This window comes from Eurosta solidaginis, chromosome 5 (assembly GCF_040869045.1).
Source record: "Eurosta solidaginis isolate ZX-2024a chromosome 5, ASM4086904v1, whole genome shotgun sequence".
Classification (NCBI taxonomy): Eukaryota; Metazoa; Arthropoda; class Insecta; order Diptera; family Tephritidae; genus Eurosta; species Eurosta solidaginis.
This window is the reverse complement of record NC_090323.1, coordinates 23,415,308-23,433,688: the sequence shown is the minus strand read 5'-3', so window position 1 is coordinate 23,433,688 and position 18,381 is coordinate 23,415,308. Positions and strand designations below refer to the sequence as shown.

The following is an 18,381-nucleotide window of genomic DNA, read 5'->3' as shown; positions in this document are numbered from 1 at the left end:
TCTTGCCCGAAAGAATATTCAGCTGAACCTTACATTGGATCGAGATATGTACTAATTACAAGAAGTTAAACCCCTGTCACGGAAAAAGGAATGGGAGGTGATGCCTTTAAGGCCGACAAAGGCGCCTGGTACCAGTTAGCTGAGTAATTTTCAAAGCACGAGCCATCCTTCACTTTGAGAAGACGATAATGCCGTGGTTTGGTAATGTGGAGGAGGACCCGCTGCCCACCTTGATACCATGGCGTTTTCCCCTCAGCTCTAGGCTGCAGGCCGATTTGTGCGAGGAAAGGGTAGTCTCTGTGTCGCTTGGGCGCATATATTCTCACTTTACGGCTAACACAATGCAACCATGATCCCGTAACATAATTTGTATCGTTGAAACATGAAAACGATAGTGTCTAGAGGAAAGACAATACAACACGGCTTGGTTTCTTTCGTAAGCTGGTAGAAGTGCATGCTTCTGTAGCTATTAAGCGTCTTCTTCTTACGAGCGCAGTGGAAGAGGTTGTTCCATGTCACAGCATGAGGAAATTTTCACTTTAAGATAGCTATGGAAACGATGTTTTTAAAGCTATTTATCCCCCACTGGCTTAGTTAATAAAAGTAGGTTTCACTACCCGTACAACTAGCCACACACCAGGTTTGGCTTTAATCATGGACTGGTTCATCAGAACAAGGACCTGTCGATTCGCTTTTAGAAGCCAACATACTAACAAAAGTGTCCCCAGTCATTGTGGTAAACAATCCAACATCCACTCTGTCAACATCTCGTCAACGCTATTCAATCATCATTACGGCACTAGTACTGGTGATTTCTCCGCCTTTCTGCTGTTGATGCTAATCTGTCTTTGTTCACTGGCTGTCTTCAATCTACTATTTCGTATTATTCTCTCTATTCTCCCGGAGGCTTGCAAAACATTACTGATAACGAATGTCACCGGTTATAGAGTAGCCAGGCGTTCTTCGGGTTCTCGGGCATGCGACGATAACATGAAATCTGTTTGGTCAAATAGGGCCCTATAAATCTAGCATATCTTTGATTTGGTTGCCAAATCATCGTAGCATGCAGGAAAACGAGACGGTTGATGAGTGTTGATCGACTCTTGATCACGCAGGAACATAGGATGTCCTTGCAACTGCGGTTGGAAGGGGTTCCAACCTCTGTCATGTTTCCAAAAGCATACGCCAACGAAACCCAATTATCATACTTTCTTAAGATGAATGGAAAGGTTATATACAATCAGTAGTAGTTCACAGCGGGCATTGGAAAATTGGGGTTTATGCGTCACGCTGCAAACTTTTAGAGGAAGTGGAAAAAGCGGAGCACATACCGTGCGACTGTACAGGTCACTATGTACAATGAAGGTTATTCAAGAACCTTTTTCGAGAGACTCCAGAACTGTATGATGTTTAATGGACAGTTTAGCAATCAAGGAGTGGAAGTGAGAGTTGGAGTTGGAGTAGGAATCAGAAACGGGAGTGAGAGTGGGAGTGGTATAGGGATTGCGATTTGAAGTGGGAGTGAGACTTAGAGTGGGAGTGGGAGTGAGTGGGACTGAAAGTGGGAGTAGTAGTAGGAATGAAAGTGAGAGTGTGATTCGAAGTAGCGGTGGGAGTGAAGTGGGTGGGAGTGAGAATGGCTTTGGAAATGGGAGGAAGATAAGTAAGTATAAGGAGGAGAAATGGAAGATAAAATAGGAAAGAATTGGATAGAGTGTAAGAAAGAATGCGAAGTTGACTTTTTAAATGTAGGCAACCCACTTTCGGAAAGGAAAAGGTCTGTCGGTTACGCTAGATACTAATTATTAAGTATCATAAATCGTTCAAGCAAAAAAGGTTTCCAAAGTATGTTATGGAAAGCCAAAAAACCCAGCTGAAAAAGAATCATGCAGTTTCTTGCGATTGACGTTTGGTCACACAAGACAAAAATCTAACGCTATGTAGAAACATACATAGCTCCAAAGGCATAATTTTCCAAACTTAAAAAACAACGCACGTGTTTCCAAACACAACAAGCTTGCTTTAATCTCTCATTATAAAAGCTGTGTCAACATCAACTGAATGGCTGTTTGTGTGTGCTTAAATTTAGTAGTTAATTGAGTTACGCACACAAAACGCGCCTATATACAACAGAGATAGCAACAACTAACACTTTATAAGCTGACCCTGTAGGAACCACGTTTCATATACACCTTTATAGTGTTACAGTATTACATTAACTATTACCTCACACTACATGACAATGTTAAAGAACACTTTGTTTGTTTGATGACAAATACAAAACAGCATATGATAAATGTCGATAGTAGAGGGGGCGTGATAGAAGACAACAAGAATGCTAAGTAAAAAACCATAATCATCAACAACCGATCATCAACTACAAGAATATCCTCACACTGAAAGAAATGGTGCTAGTAAAATCAACAAATCGGTTCTGTTGTTCTTGACTTAACGGAGATTCGGTGAAATTGATCGAATTATGGTTAATTCGACCGAGTTCTTTGTCAAGCGAACAAATTAGTTTCGTAATTTCAACAGAAGAGAAATTGTCGCTCTTAAGTTAACAAAATTTTGTAAAATTGACAGATTCCTAATCAATCTAACTGATTTTTTTGTTAACACAACTGATCTCACTGGTCATTTCAACAGCGATCAACAGTCAATACATGATCAAATTTCAAAGAGAATTTTACGCTCACTGCGCTCTCTACTTTGTACTTATGTATGATGTGTACTATATGTATGCACATATTTACGTATGTATATGGCGGCCGCCGTGGTGCGATGATAGCGTGCTCCGCCTACCACAGCGAAGATCCTGGGTTCACACCCCGGGCAAAGCAACATAAAAATTTTAGAAATAAGGTTTTTTAATTAGAAGAAAATTTTCCTAAGCGGGGTCGCCCTTCGGCACTGTTCGGCACGCACTACGAGTGTATTTCTGCCATGAAAAGATCTCAGTGAAAATCATCTGCCTTGCAAATGCCGCAACATAGGTACTTTCTTACAAAGCTGTCGCAACAACTTTTTTTGTTCATTTCACTACTAAAACGGTCAATTACGAATCAACGATTTGTGCGCAGTTGATTCAACATCTTGTTGCGATGGATAAAAATTGACAGGAATTTCGGTTGAATTGACCCGTATTTCGGTTGATTTTACCAGTCTTTTTCTTTCAGTGCACGACATACTTACTTAGATATTCAAACATATATCAACCCATGTCATCAATGTACGTCAGCAGAACCTAGAAAATAAAAACAATGCTAAGTGTGTGGGTAGAAGCTGCTGTGAAAGAGTATAGGGATGGGGGATTGATATTTTTATGGCCAACCACTCACTGTCTGCTTTATACAGTATAACTGACCAACTGCACACAAAACAGATTGCACATTATGACTATGCATAAGAATTTTAGTGAGCATGTGTGTGTGTGTGTGTTTGTGTGGATTAAGCCATCACCTATTCAACTAGCCATGCAATCATTCATCTAAATTTTCAACGTTGCCTTCAGCACTCATGTCCAGTGTATTTACTATGCATAAAAAGGGTGTTTCAATAGCAACATGTTAATCAATGCTACATTTCGGGGCAAAGGAATATTTTTAAGCCTTATTCGACTATAGTGGTGCCATATGACAATTTCAAGCTCACGAGCCAATAACTTGTGCTTTTGTATTTGCACTATACGAAAGGGAGAGAGAGCGAGACAGATATATAGAGGTAAAGTGAAAACGAGAGACAAAGGGTTGACGAATTTTACATGGTTATATAATGACAGCTACACGCTCTCGCTGATAGTGCTGGTTTGATCTTGATTGATTCCATCACCAACTCTTTCAAATAGTCCTTACGCCCAGCCAGTTCAACCTAACCTAACCTAACACTCCCTTCGGAGCTTACTAGTTAAATCAGTGCTAGCTGGTCGTCCATTTGTTAAGAGTGACCTTCATTAAAAAAGGCGTCATGAAAAGCCAAACTAGCTTAGATGCATTAGTCATAAATCTTTGGTTTTTATAAAATTTAATAAAAGAAAACTACATGCCCTTGTTTGCCATAGGCTCTATATTTCCAACTTTTGCGACCATGAGACGTTGCTAAACTCCACTACTCGCGCATGGTCGCAAGATATTTTTTGCAATCATAGGATTTACCCTGGTTGCATTTTTGTGGACAGGAAAGGAGTTTCAATGGAGAAAACTACTAAAGTTTTTCGTTTAGGTGTTGGCAATAAATACTCTATTTTAAACTTGATAGGGTAAGTTATGCATTCCAGAGTCATAATAATCTTGTATCTTGTCAACCTACCTCTATCTCATTGATATCACTAATTTTCTTCTCAACAAAAATTTGGTTGAAGTAGCTGCAAATGTACACCACGTGGTATTACCTTCCTGTGTCCCAACTTGGTCAAATAGATCTACCGGCGTGCACTAGGCTGCTGAGAATAGGCTGAAACGTCAGGTACCAGTGTGAGTCGGTTAAAGACATATCTAGTGCTTTTCACCATTATGACGAATATAACTACCTTCAAATTAAGTATCTTAGCTTTAACAAATGACATAGTTCGAAACGGGCGTACGCAGCTCCTTATGCCTGCGAAAAAACGTTAAGAAAGAAGTGGGGTCTGCTATCAAAACCAAGGCATGAATGCGTTAGGAGGTGTAGTTGATAATTCGGTCAACGGATTGTACTGGTAAAAGGCAGCCATATTCTCCGATAGCCTGGTGAGTCTCGGATCGGTAATAATAAGCCTCTTCTGGCATACAAGATACTGAGCTTTCGCCCTAAGGAGTCGACATGGCATAACTTAAATTTGGAAACCAGAGCCAGAGGGAATACAGGAAGAAAGGGTTTCTTACGAAGCGTATCTCTCAGCAATGAGTGAATGAGGCTAATAATATATGGAAAATTTTACAGTTCTGAAAATTCTCTAGAGCACTGTGGCCTTAATATACTTACCTTATAATATAACACGATCTTAGGGTGCTGGTGAGAAGCAAATAAACTATCGGATAGCTAATTAACTCTTCGGGTTCACGGGCTTAATAGCGACGACATCAAGCCACACTAGGCATTGCAGAGTATAAGCAATTGACTTAGCAAGTCGTTTCTTAAATTTGGGTACCGGGAAAGGACGTGGTTCGACTTCATATTTTACATAGAATAACAAGAAGGAGAGATATAAAAAAAACCATAAGCAGAAGCAAAATCCGAAAAAAGAGGAAGAAGAAAAAGAAGGCATAGCGGAGATGTATAAAGCACGACAATATAGACCACAAAGAAGAGTCGGAAAAAATCATACTCTATCGCTCTCTGTATAAACGTTTCTATTTCGAGCCACCCTTTACTTATATCATTAACATGTAAAATACTATTTGTGTGTGTTTTTTTACACAATTCCTGCGGTTTTCTATGCATCCATCAACTTTTACTACATTTCAGTTGTTTTACTGTACAATAAATCCTTTTTCACAAAAAAAGAAAGTTACTGATTTTATAAAAAGCACAAAAAAAAAAAAAAAATCACATACAAAGTTGAGTGCAAAAAAGTTTTGCATTGTAGATAAGCACTCATGTCATTTAGCTGTTTGTACATTTTGTGTTATTTGTCCACACCAAACAGCCAACTAAAGTATCAAGCCAGCCAACTCAGCTGCTCAGGCTTACAAAGGCCATCACCTCATTCTTACAAACCCGCAGGCGTTTGTGTGAGCTTCCTATATGAGCTGTCACCGGCGCCGTATTTTGGTCGCTTTATTCGTTTTCTACTCAAACTGGGAAATAAGCTGCAAATAAAAAGTTTGCAAAAAAATGCAGAACTTAAAAAAAGGAGTAGAAAAAATACTAATAATTGAACCTGTGTTGCTGAAATGAGTTTGTATAGTTTATTGTGTGTGCGTATGTGTGTTTCAAATGAGATAAAAATTACATTTACATACTTGCAGGCACAATCACAGGATATGTAATTTATATTTGTATGTGTGGGTATGTCTGTGTGCGGCAAAAGCGGCAGATATTAAGGCCCGGTTTTTCAGTAGTTGGTTAACCTAAGTTTAAACTAAGTTTGCTTAAAGTCTAGTCAAATTTAAACTCCACTTAAACTACTGAGGAGTTTTTCAGTCAAAGTTTCAGGCCGCCTTTTGGGGTAGGTTTTTTTGTGCGGCAACATTCGTTTTTCATTATCTAGATAATTTGTATATACGGCAACAGTTGGATTTTTTTTACCCAACAAACATGAAAAAAAAATTCTCCATCGAAATATATCTAGTTCTGGAGGTGATATCCAACATCCTTATATAATTATTCTTAAAACAGATAGTTATCGAGTTGATATCCAACTTCATTCTCCAATCACTATCCAACCTTTTAGAAATTTTGTAAAATTTATGGCTCTCGAATCTCCAACGTCGAAACCTTCCATAAGACGTCGATCTTAAATTATTTTCCGACTTTTGAGAGATTTTGAGAAATGTACAATTCTCAAATGAATATTCAACACATTTCTCCAGTTAATATCTGTCACCTCCCAGTTGAAAATGTTGGTCACATCCCTTAATTGTGGTAATCTAACTTGTTTCTAATGAAATCTAAAGTGTGGCTCAAATGCCAAACTTGTGTCTTATAGTGGGAAACGATATTTCCCCAAAAAGACGGATTCTAAAAACGGATCTCGAAACGTGTCTTTTGATACCACCTTCAGATGGGGCACCTTCTTGTAAAACGTTCCCGGAAAATAATTTTAAAAAAAATGGAAAGTGAAAAAAACAAGTTTTCAACCAAAGATTACATTTAAAAAATTTTTGACCGTTTGGAGCGACATCCCGATATTGGACGAGCAGCCAAAATAAGTGAAATAATGCGAATGTGAGTCCCATCGATACTACCCGAGTTGAGGTGGATTTGAAAAAATCTCTCTAGTTGTTACCATCAAAACCAACAGCTATTTATTGTGAGAAATAAACACCTGGTTGATAGCAGTAATGAAGCTTAATTAATCAAAAATAAATTATATATATTTTATTTTATTTTCGTGAAAATACTGTGGTATGGAATCTTACTTTCGAGTCCAGTTAGAGAACCACCAGTTGGGAATTAATTTTTTTTTTTATAATAGCAGTTTTTGTTTTGTAAAAAAATCCCTCTTTTGCTAAGTACGCTACTTGAGATTTTAGAAGTATGTCTAGTTATCAACATGAGCTCCAATGGTATTTAAACCCAAATGTTTGTTGGGTATATTGGACGCTATTGCGAACGACCGAAAATAGCTGATAGGTTAACTAGAGTTTAACCCCGCAAAATCGGTCGCTTAAGCTCAGCTTAAACTTCAGTTAAAGTAGACTGAAAAACTGCTGAACAGAGTTAAGCGTAGTTTAATTGACAATTGAAAAAACCGGGTCTTAGAAGCATTTGTCTCTTTGCTGTTAGTTGAATAGAGAATGGCTAAGAATTTAAAAATGGAAATAGTTTTTTGTGTCTACCTACCCTCTAACGAATTTGTGATGTATATACTGAAATAACTGTATTTTATTTTGTCATCGAACTCGGCTGATTATTCTGTTGATAATTTTGCCTTCTCCATGATTTTATCTATTTTCAAAGCACATTTGGTTTTAACGTTTCAGTTTTATTTTTCTGAACTGTTTTTGTGTTTATTAGATGGTCTATGTCGAATATTAGCTTGCTGAAGAACACTCATCACATACATTATAAATAATCAATTTTTATCGATTTCGATATATCTTTGTTTCTATATTTCGATATTTCTTTGTTTCTACCAAGAATAAAAGTTAAATGTAATATTTATCAAATTGAGGTTGTTGTTGTTGTTGTAGCGATAAGGTTGCTCCCCGAAGGCTTTGGGGAGTGTTATCGATGTGATAGTCCTTTGCCGGATACCGATTCGGTACGCTCCGGTACCACATCACCATAAAGGTGCTAGCCCGACCATCTCGCGATCGATTTATGTGGCCAAATTAAACCTTCAGGTCATTCCCTCCCTCCCCACCCCCATGTACCATGAGGAGCTTGGGGTCGCCAGAGCCTCGTCTGTTAGTGAAACAGGATTCGCCGCGGATAGGTGAGGTTGACAATTGGGTTTGGAGAAGCTATATATTGCGCTGGCAACCTGAAGGGTTGCGCTATACAGCCCCTTGAATCTGGTATTTTAGTCGCCTCTTACGACAGGCATACCTACCGCGGGTATATTCTGACCCCCTAACCCGCTGGGGGTCAAATTGAGGTAAAGCACACCAGTTAAAATCACACTTAGTTTAATGGTAGTTAGCTTATGTTTAGTTTAAAAATAGTTAGTTGAACTCCCTACAGGGTATTCACAGGCAATACATTTAGCGTTACTTTTTACCAATTTTTTTTTTTTTTTAATTTTGTAGTATTTATTGTTCTAGTTGACAACTAGAGAAATTACTGCTACGTAAAAAAAAATATTAGAAAATACATTCAATGTAGTCATTGCATTGTTTTGTATTAATTGATAAAATTCCAACAAACATGTCTGCTTTAAGTGCGATTTCCATTGTAATTTGTATATGCGATTATGAAGAGTAAATAAATGGCCCTAGTCATTATCTCATAATTGTGGATGAGTCTCATTGGTTTTAGCTATCAGCGAACGTATTTATTACAACACAACTTGAAGAAAGTGTCTGCAAATATCTACTGAGCGGGCTTTAATTAAATCAAGCCTTCATTCTAGGCAAGAGTTAAAAGCAATAATTGTAATGAGCCGGACTCGTGCGCATCTTGCGCAACAAATATAAAAGTATCTACTCAAATATCAACCGAAATCAGCTGTTCTCTCTATCAATTAAAAATTTCAGCTTGCTCTGCCATCTGGCGAATAATAGCAACTACCGGTAATGCAGTGCAAATATTCACAATAGTGCCATAGTACAAATAGATTTCTTTGTGTGCTCGCTCACAATCGTTTATTTTTAACAAATTATTTTAATAAAACAAAGCTAAACAAAAGCACTACGAGCTCGCTAATAGCCCTTTATTTATAGATTTGCATTCCAAATTAGAGCGAAAAAGGCACCTGCACATAAAAACAGCAATTAGGAATAACATATATGATTAGATTGGGTACCTGCTTTATTGCTTTAGAGCGAGTTTGAAGTGTGATCTAACTTATAAAGTATAACTTAACTGGCGCCGGAGCAGAGACCACTTAAAACCTGAATGTCCATCCAATAAATGAAAGAATCAAAGAGTCAGCTCGAAACCTACGATATATGGGCAATAACGTGAATTTGATTGGGTAGCACATGTTTCGCTATGAAAAAGTTTAACTTCAGTGGCACCCGGGAAGGAGCCACTTAAAACCTGAAGTTTCATTGAATTAATAATAATAATCATAATGAACCCAACGGATAAATACCCTCCAAAGCCCGCCCAACCGACACAAGGGGCGCATCCGCATGACGCATGGATTTTCTTTTTGCCGAGTTGTTGATAGGCGGAGCTTTGTTAAGCGTTGAGATCTAAAACTGCTCAGCTACAGAATAAATATCATCAGCTGAGTATTATACATAACAGTTGGAAATAATACATATACTACATAGTTAAATAAGTGAACATTTTATATAAAGTGCGAGGACCAAATATAACACCATTAATTTGACCCACACAAAACGACCCCACATCATATTCGATACAGCACTAACACAACAGCCAGTCACAAAAGGCTATAGCAACAGACCAACCAACAAGTTCAATACAGCATACATCATATTCGATACAACACTAACACAACAGCCAGTCACAAAAGGCTATAGCAACAGACCAACCAACAAGTTTAATACAGCATTGACACAACAGCCAGTCACAAAAGGCTACAGCAGCAGACCAACCAACAAGTCTCATGCGGCAGTTACTCACGAACGTACGTACCAAAAACGTGTCAGCTGACACGACCTATCTTATGAGTGTGCAATGTAAACGAAAACTCACCGACGTGCAACGCCCGTACGTACGTAGCCCGGAACGTAGAAATCAAAACAGTTTTGATTTTTTCCGTAAGAACGTGTCAGCTGATCGCTCTCTCACTAGACAGAGTTGCCTAGTAACCTTTTGTGCGCTAATTTTTGACCGTTATCAGTTTTATGCAAAAACCCCTAATTAAAGTTTGAAAAATTGTGAAAATAATTCGAAATAATTATGTAAAAGTGCAGATTATAAATATGTAATATATTTATATTTATTTAATATTAATTCCAGCCTTTTACAACATCAAAAATTAAATAGGAAAAAGTTGATGTTTCCATAAGCATGCATGCAAAATAGGCAATGGCAACAGTGCTTATCTGTAAACAATACACACACAAATATGTTATGTACATGTACACAGACGCACACATTGATTCGTACGGGCTTGAGGGTTCGGTCAAACGTGTTTCGTACGACCAACGTCCGTACGTACGGCACACGTCGGTGGGTAATTGCCGCTTCAGCAACACAACGGGCAAGCACAACACTTTAATGCCAACACAACAAACTAACAAATCTCAGCAACGCAACGAGCGTTCGCAACATCGAACAGCAACCATGGCAACGCAACCATTCGAGCCAGCAATATCAAACAAAGCAATAAAAGGAGCAACACAGCAGGACAGAAGTTAGTTAGCACGGAGCTGTGACCGTGACCAGAGCTACTTGTGGAGCGTCCCTTGAAGTTGTCGGTTCTAACATGCGGACAGGCCGTTTCACAGGAGTAATGCGGCAATTACTCACCGACGTGTGCCGTACGTACGGCCGTTTGTCGTACGAAGCACGTTTGACCGAACTCTCAAGCCCGTAGGAATCATTGTGTGCGTCTGTGTACATGTACATAACATATTTGTGTGTGTATTGTTTACAGATAAGCACTGTTGCCATTGACCATTTTGCATGCATGTTTATGGAAACATCAACTTTTTCCAATTTAATTTTTGATGTTGTAAAAGGCTAGAATTAATATTAATTATATATAAATAGATTACATATTTCTAGTCTGCACTTTTACATAATTATTTCGGATTATTTTCACAATTTTTCAAACTTTAATTAGGTGTTTTTGTATAAGACTGCAAACGGTCAAAAATTAGCGCACAAAAGTTTACTGGGCAACTCTGTCTAGTGAGAGAGCGATCAGCTGACACGTTCTTACGGAAAAAATCAAAATTGTTTTGATTTCTATATATACTGCGTTGACACAGCAAAGTTACGCAAACCTACTACGTCAACTGTACCAGAGTTACCCTCGTGCCGAAGCACGGAGCTGTGGTCGTGACCAGAGCTACTTGTGGAGCGTCCCTTGAAGTTGTCAGTTCTACCATGCGGACAGGTCGCTTCACAGGAGTGAGTCGTGGCCTCAAGTGGTGAATGTGTCGGTTATACCACCAAACACCGCTTGAGACCTCGTGAGCTACGGCACCACCACAGTGACGCGCCCCGCGAGCAGGTGACATTCGCCAGCCAAACCACCACGCTGGTCACAATCGCAAACATACTACGTTGGCCATAGCATTACGCCAATCCACTACCCCGGCCACAATCGCACACACACTACGTCGGCCACAGCATTACGCCAGCCACTACGCTGACCGCGACCGCACCACGCTAACATATTACGTGGACCGCATCACTACGCAAACATACGACGTTGGCCACAGCATTGCGCCAACCCACTACGCTGACCGCAAGCGCCAACATACGACGCGGACCACAACAGCGCTACGCAAGCACATTACGTTGGTCACCGCACCACGCTGGCCACAACAGCACTACGCACACATACTACGGTGCCCACAGCAGAGTCACGCAAATACACGACGTTAACCACACTAGGGTTGCGTACATACACGCCAACGCAAGGCGTCACCGAAACACGTTTTACACGCACTCAGGCAACGACCAGCCGGGCGTCCTAACGGGACGTTCCTAACGGGACACGCACGCCGACGCAGGGCGTCACAAAATACATTTACACACAAACAAGCAACGACCATCGAGGCGTCATAACGGGACACGAGTACCGTTGGCCCACCACGCAGTATAGAGCAAGCATACAGTGAAACGAAAACAACAAATATTTCTTCTTTTGATTACGTAAAATTTTTTCATTTTAATTATAGTGTACATACATATATAGAATTAGAGAAATAAAGTGAATTTATATGAAAACGATTTGCACGGTGTCCCAAACTTACAAATCTATTGTAAGCGAACCTTGGACACGGCGAGTATACCCCTAGCACCTATTGAAGAAGCGCCGGGACGGAAAAAGCTTCGTTACAAAAGATTTATTTATTTTTTTATTATTTTGTTACGAGTTAAGACAGGATAGGACAGTTTTCTTTATAGTAAAAAGTGAATCTGTTATATCAAACGAGTTCGAATGAGAGTTAAAATCATGACACAAACACCGAAAAGGTTCATTTAATTCAAAATTAGTTCTGCACTGCCTCAAAAGAAGAGGTTTGTAATGTCTTGACGCTCGTGATGGGACATACTTCGTTCAAAAGAAAGGGGCTAGAAATCAGTCCATTCAGTAGTTTAGCCATGAATAATACGCCTAGCATTTCTATTCGAATTGCGAGAGTTGGAAGATTGATAAGCTTTAACCGACTAGTATAAGGTGGAATATTATACCCAGAGTCCCAATGAAAATTCCTTAAAGAAAAAAGTAAAAATTGCTTCTGTATTGACTCTAGTCTATCTGCATGAACTTGATATCGGGGATTCAAGACTATTGATCCGTGTTCTAGTATCGGTCTAACTAATGTGGTAAAAAGGGCTTTAGTTACATAAGGGTCACTAAATTCTTCAGACCATCGTTTCACGAATGATAGAACACCTCTAGCCTTATTGACAGTAGTCATAATATGAAGGTTGAAACTAAGTTTAGCATCCATGTTGACTCCTAAGTGAACAAAATAATTTACTGATGCAAGACAAAAATTACTAATTACGTAAGAGGCTGCTGGCAAAGATCTTCGAGAGAGGCACATGAATTTACATTTATTAAGATTCAGCGGCATTGAGTTTGTGTTGCACCAAGCAACTAAGCAGTTTAAATCCGCTTGAAGCAAGAGACGTTCAACAAAAGACGCATAGGACCTAAAAAGTTTTACATCATCAGCATACATTAAAATTTTGGAATATTTTATTGTGGTACAGATATCATTAATAAATAGCAAGAACAGAATTGGACCGAGATGACTACCCTGTTGGACGCCAGAGGGAACATTAATAACATTTGAAAGAGTATTTTTAAAAATTACTTTTTGCGTTCTACCGCAGAGATACGAAGAGATCCACTGGGTGAGACCAGGTTGGAAGCCAAGTCGATCAAGCTTGTGGATAAGCAATGAGTGGGAAACTTTATCAAATGCTTTACTGAAATCAGTGTATATAACATCGGTGTGAAGATTTTCTCTAAATCCATTAGAAACATGAGTTGTGAATTCAAGTATATTCAAGTAGATTATTAAAGAAAGTATCAATGGCCAACTCGGCCATAAAAGATGCACTAAAATTATCTGTATAAACTTTCATCAAGTAGAGCGGAGCACGAGCTCAAGGAATTTATTGCTGTCTCAAAAATGTTCAATTATTTATTTCCTATTGAAGGGGAAAACACCAAATGATTGCTAATATGCAATCTGAAATGCACTACAGTAGTCAGAGAGGCAGTTACCTATGCTTGTCCTAGCCCCATCAAATGTTTTCTTCATAATTTAAAAACTATGTTTATACCGTAGAACTTATGGTCTCCTTAGCAGCAATGCGAGTGTTTCGGCCGCACGGCTCAGCATGAACATTCCTGTACTGGTGAGTGAAGCTTCATGAGCTCTTATCGGTAGCAACCGATGCCAACAAGTTATTGCTTAATCATCGGCTAATTACCGATAGGAAACTATTGAGGTCGAGTTTTCTAATAGTCATCAGCTTCTTAATGGTTTCTCACCGACTTGTTGTCGACGGGTTGCAGAATTGTTATCCATTTTTTAGACTTTATCGGTATTTGCATCATTAAAACCCAATCACTCGTCGATAAAACATTGATGACACACCCATAACATATAAGTATCACTACGATTAGATATCTATAAATGTTCGATATAAAATCCATAATCTTTCAAAAACGAATCGATAAATTTTCAATACAAAATCGATACATTTACGATAGTAAACTGGTTACACTCCGACAACAAACCGATAGCAAATCGTCACCTCTATGATAAAATATCTATAACTTTTCTATAAATTATTTATAAATTTTCGATAACAAATAGAGAACTTTTTGCTAACATGTCGAGCTACTGTCGAACCTACCAATAAGTTTCGATAATAGATTGATAACATTTTGATATTAAACCGATAAATAGTCGATAAAAAATCGTTACCCTATTGATAACCCTTTTTATCGATAGCAAATTTATAAAACATAAATAACAAAGATATAATTCCTCTTTATCAGTCGATAACACAGCTACATATGCACACCAAACCGATATATTGTCGATAAGAAAAAGATAACACGCCAGTAGCTCGTCGATAGCAACAGTTTGATTACACGCCACTCTTTTTTATTTTCTGCTTCGGTTTTGACGTTTAATATTTCCTTTCATCTGTCCTCCGTTTCTTTTTCACTTTCCTTTTGTGATCTACCAAATAAAACACGTAAGCGGCGACCGAGTAGGCACCATAAAAAAGCTAAAGATTCAATAAATAAAATAAGTGGTCAATGGATCAAATCCACAATAGGTCTTACTAAAGGTTTCAGTGCCAGTCTGACTAAAATCATATTCCTTCGTCGAAGTATTAGGTTTATTGAACTCTCTGCAACCTATTCCACTAACCATAGGAAACACGATATGCTCGATAAATCTGGTACAGCAGTTAGCGCGTATATTGGCTGTCGAAACAAATGCATGAACCTAAAGTAACAGGCACTTGACTGGGTGTTGGCGGAAACCAGCTGGAGACCATCTCGTTGTCGTACGTCGGTAAAGTTCCTTAGACACAATCTTTATGCTTTTAATGAAAATACTCTTCGTATCTTGAATTTTTAAATTTGTTTAGGATGATTAGTAGCTAAGAAAAAAGGAAAGAGCAGAGTGTGCTGTTTATTCCCAGTTCTCACCCAAAAAAAAGGTTAGGATAAGTGGACAACACTGTGATTTTTGGTAACGCTTAATTGATTTTTCAAATATGGAGGATAAAAATAAAGCACTCAGCAAAAGTTGGAGTGCAAATCCCAAACATTTCAATCAACAAAAGATATGTGTGACATGGATACCATACAAATAATTGGTCTAAAAATATGTAAAGTTGAAAAACGTGTGATAAAAATGAAAAAGAAAACACGAAGCATGTAAATAAAAAAGTCACGAAAAAATATCAAAAATTTCAATGAAAAAGAGTCTAAATAAAAACAAAAAAAGGAAGATGAAATGTGAAGCAATATCAATTTTGCAATTCAGTAGTAACAAGCACAGGCATGGGCGTAGTCAAGGGGTCGAAGGCGGCCGTGTTTTTGTTAACTCAAAGCCAAGGTATAGAAACGGTGCAGTGGAGAGAGCTGCCAGCACCAGCCTGTGATGGTGATATGCTGCTGCTAATATAACCGAGAGGCTGAAGAGTGTTATTGTTTTTGGAGCTATAAAGATACTCCCCGAAGATTTTGGGGAGTGTTATCGATGTTTCGTTGCTGGACAAACACCATTAAGGTACAACCCCAACCATCTTGGGAACGATTTAATATGACCAAATTGAACCTTTTAGGTCATGCTGCCCCCCACCTCCTAGTTCCATGAGGAACTTGGGGTCGCTAGAGCCTCGAATGCTAATGAAACACGATTCGCCACGGGTAGGTGAGGTTGACAATTGGGTTGGAGAAGCTATAAATTGCGCTGGCAACTAGTTGAAGGTTGCGCTGCACAACCCCTTGAAACATTTGTGTATTTTATTTGCCTCTTAGGAGAGGCATAGTATTTAATGAGAAAATATATGTGAGTAATTGTACCCACGAAAATCTCTCTAAGAGAACGTTTGATGACTTGTGGATGTTTTCTCCAAAAAGTGGTACGCTGGCAGTGCTCTTCTCTGCACTCGTGTGTGGGCACTCATCCTTACTGCACTTACCATTGCCTGACTTGTTGGTACGGAAAATAACCCTGAAGCCGACTATTGCGCATCTCGCAAGATGTCTGCAAGGAGCTCTACTGTAAAAATTCACACACGACATAACTAAAATAGAACACACATACTGCTCAGGGTAGGGATGGCGTTAAGTTTGCCGGGAAAGTGGCAGGAGATATCATCTTAGAGGACTTTGGACTAGAGACTTCTCTCCGCCTATATTTTATAGAGCTAATATGTCAGTCTGGCAGTGTAAAACCGCCCACATGCAAGCACGACTCTATAAACAGGGCCAATGAGCTCATGTCAGGAAGTCTGGTTGGCCTTGTGACATCAACTAATATGGTGATCATATAAAAAAGCGCAACTATGTGATGAGGCTTGTGTTGAGGCGGAGACAAATACTGTCCTACGTGTGAGGGGGGCATACAGCACCAGCAAGGTTCTTCAAGGTACCATTTATCCATGCCTCCATCCCTAAGGAGCAGTGTAATGATCCGATCAAATATTATTTATATTCCTTAAGGAAGGGGCACCTTAAATTTATCGTCGAATGAACGTATGTATGTAAAGTCTTCTTCTCTAACAATCTCTTTCTACTTTCCTTTAAGTTAGTAATAGAAACATTTTTTGGTATATAGATAAGCAAGGTAAGATGGGATCATACAAATCATTCTGTAGCAATGGGGCTAGTAGCATAGGGACCTTCTTGTTGAAGTTAGTATAACAACAACAATATCTTATTCTATGAGAGCTCCAAGAAGACATGTAAACTCTTTTCCGTAACAGCTTTAACCACTCTGACGTGCTAAGTTTTGAAACCTTTTCTAGAACAGGAGTTTTCAGATTCACAGTTCATAGGCTTCCGGTTGCATGATTGCTACGCAAAGATTTTATATTGATTAATATCATAATCATCGTTGTCATAAAGAACCCACATGAGCACACTTTTATCGAAGCGCGCAACGCCGCTGAACACATGTGCATGTGAAGCAGTGCAAAAAAACAAATGCAACAATAACAACCGTAACAGCAGGAACACAACTGACAACAATGCCAGGATGTGGAGCAACAAATTGTTTATAAAACAGAAGGACAATGCCAAAACCGCCCGAAAAAAACATTATAAAAACAGCATGACTGAACAATAGTAACAACAACAACAGTGAAAGCAACAAAAGCAACAACAATAATAAAATATACCCAAATAACAGATAAAGTATAAACATTGACAGCGGATGGGCTCGAGCAAGCATATTGCAATTGATAAGGCGGAGCGTGTGACCGTTACAGTCGTAGTGAGGATGGTAAAGGTGTACAATAACAACAATAGGACATACAATAAAACGATACAAGGAAGCATGTTTTTGTCGGGCGTGAACATGTAAGCACACAAAAAAAGGATTATAGACACACTCCAATTTTACTAAGCCAGCTTCACACTTCGGGTCAAGAGCTGCTCGAGACACATGAGCGGAGGATTTGTTAAATGTGAGCAACCGCTAGTCTCTCATCACTTTGAGTTTCGTGTGTTCGGAGGGTGAGAGAGCAGCACAAGGATGACCAACAGATCGAATCAATAAAGGAAACAAATGGTTTGGTGTAGTGAATTAAAAAAAAGGTGTACAACTTTGTTTGGATTTTTTTCAACTTCGATTTGAAAGGAAGAGCTATGTATGAAATCCGTTAGTGGTAAAAAAATTTGAAAAATTGTATTGAATTCAGTCATTTGTACGTGTGTGTGTTTACTGCATATTTGTGTGTGTATATTATGTCTATATAAGAATTACCTTTTAATTCCACTTTATTCAGCTGCAAAATAAGAACGAGATTATTAAATTCCAGTTTCTACTTCATTTGTTTTTCATGGTCCATGTTACCGTGATTTATATATCTTGCTGTCAGTTTGTATGACTGAAATGATATATGCAGTACTTAAGAAATATTACTAAGTGGGTAATAACATAAAGAACGACATGAGCGAAGAGTCGTAAATGTATAGGGTATACCCAGCAAGCTCCTGACGTTGTTGTTGTAGCGATAAGAACACTCCTCGAAGATTTTGGGGAGTATTATCGATGTTGATTAAGGTACAAGCCCGACCATCCCGGAAACGTTTTTGTATGACCATATCAAACCTTCTAGGCCATAATGCCCCCCACCTCGTAGATCCAGAGTCTCTGCTGCTAAAGAAAAAGGATTCGCCACGGGTAGCTGAGGTTGAAAATTGGTCTA

The 18,381-nt window shown here is 38.8% G+C and overlaps 1 pseudogene; it reads left to right on the top strand.

Annotated features, from left to right (window-relative positions):
- The window catches only part of LOC137254131 (piggyBac transposable element-derived protein 3-like), a 79,070-nt pseudogene that overhangs the window by 24,704 nt on the left and 35,985 nt on the right, over positions 1–18,381 (top strand).